Raw genomic sequence first — 2359 nt, forward strand, 5'->3', positions numbered from 1 at the left:
CCGGGTGCCGCTCTAGCCCGGGAGCACGTCGGGACTCTATGGCGCCCCTAGCAACAGCCGCGCCGCGCCCTAGCAACGGCGGCCGTAGGGCGCACCGGCCCCGCCACGGGAAGCCAGGGCCGGCACGGCGGCGAGGAAGGGCGGCGGGCTCCGGCGCCCCTCGGCGCGGACAGTGGGGCGCGGCAGGAGCGTGGGGGCTCGTCCTCCTCACCGCGGGCAGGGAGGCGGCAGCCGCGGCCCTCACCGCCTCACGCTGCGCTGGTGCCGCGGGGGCCCTGCGCCGCCCACCCACAACACCCGCCGAGGGTGGCATGGCGGGACGCAGCTCTCGGCGTGGGCTTTTTCCGAGTCCGAGCAAAGTCACCGGTCACCTTGGCACAGGCACCTCTTTCGGGCAGAGGGTCGATGGTGTTTCGGGGCTGCATTTCTTCTGCTCTTTGCCCTTGCTGGGCCTCGCTTTGCCTACTCTCACCACGTAGCCAGGCCCTGCCCAGCAAGGACTTCACCTCGCTGGGTGGGAAATGAGATGTAAGGAGAGGCTGGGAGCCCACACTTCTCCTCTATGTTGCAAGATTATAATATGGAGACCAGTCACAGAAATATTGGCATGAAAGAAATATAGATTGAAATGTGCATGTGGGAGGTCATCAGGAAAAACAACTCAACAACAATTAACAGAAGGGCCTGTGTGCTCCCATCAGTTGAGCTCAGGAAAGTGCAGCTCCCATCCAGCTTGGAGAACTGCGCTCTGGTAAGGCCACAGCACCAGCCACGCAACAGAAGACACTGCGCCCCGACAAGAAGACGATGCACCACAGACACCATTGCTCCTCCTGCCAGCCTGCCAAGAAGGTGAGCACAGCGAAGGAAAACCCCAAACAACTGCTGACTCCCAGAGGACAGAGAAGAGCTGCATAACATCATTATCACCTGCCAGTGAGAACCCCAGAGACACGTTTGACGGCCAGCATCCCTCGTCCTCTGCATCACACAGAGTCCTGGGCAGATAATGTGGGAACACAGGTCTGAGGGCAGACAACTGAAATCTGTGAAAGGATGCGTGTGAGTGGCTGAAAAGCAACTTAAGCAGTTGTGTAAATAAACCCTTCCACAGGGTCTGGCACTGAGTTTTGGTACTCAGCAGGATCCACTTGTCCCACACAATTTCTTCCCTCACCTGCTTCTCCAGAGACCCCCAGCCCTTCATCACTTCCTGTGCAAATAGCTCTCTGCATCTTTACTGGGGCAGGGGAGGGACGTTATCAGTAGGCATAGAGGAATAGGGACATACACAGTGACATACACATTTAGAGCCACAACATGACTGTGGTTTTATAATAACCATTACTTCTGTATCAGGTTCGTAGTCCAACAGGAAAAAGAAAGCATTGAAGCAGCTGCTTTGAAACTACTGCTTTAAGTGCTGGCACTGACTACACCTTCAGCTGTGCCTAACTATTCAGTTAACATGCATCATTTGAGCCTTTACATTTGGAATCCACCTCACACTAGATTTCCAGATAAAACTGAAAATTGGGTGTTTTTCTGAGCATTTCATTATTAAAGATCTAAGCAAGCAATCAATTCTGGTAGATATTAACACTCCACATAAACAAGCAGAGGAACAATTTAACAGAAGCCTGAAGCATGCATTCATTTTTACTATTTATTTTCCTATCACAGGAAACTACTGATTCACGTATCTTAAAAACACATTAAAAACCCCAGCAGCCTTCATACGGGTGCCAAGAGAGAAACATGGGGTGAAAGAGGTAAGGAAGAATATCAACTTCTGACCTTTGCTGGGTTCAGCACTAAACCTCCAAAAGAGGGGACAATCTGTCATTTGTGAAAAATTACTAACTTCCCCTAATTATTCTATAAATAGAGCCCTGTTTAAAAAGTGCCTGTCAATGGGAAGCCAAGCAGAAGTTGCACCACAGCAAGTGCTCATTACCTACACAGCAGCTGCAAAAGCCTGACTCAGATCCAGATCACTCAAATCTACTTTAAATAAAAGAAAAACACATACCACCCACAATTAAACTCCCTCCCCTCGGTAAACTGAGTTGAAAAGCTTGAAAAAAAACAAACAGGATTGCAGGCAAGAACAGAGTCTTCTGTTTTCTGATGAAAAAATACATCCCACAATGTCAAACCCCTTCAGGAATGACCCTCTGCTGAGTTCCACATCCCCCCTGTACATCTGAAGCGTGGGCACTGCAGCCTTCAGCCATGCCATCAGTGACTGTCTCAGTGTCCTGCAGCTGTGGTGACAACACCCATGATGTGTAGGGACAAAGACAACGTGTATCTTCCTCATGAACAAGAAACACAGACAGACACATAGAAATCACAG

Source organism: Mycteria americana, chromosome 17 (genome assembly GCF_035582795.1).
Source record: "Mycteria americana isolate JAX WOST 10 ecotype Jacksonville Zoo and Gardens chromosome 17, USCA_MyAme_1.0, whole genome shotgun sequence".
In the NCBI taxonomy this organism is placed as follows: domain Eukaryota; kingdom Metazoa; phylum Chordata; class Aves; order Ciconiiformes; family Ciconiidae; genus Mycteria; species Mycteria americana.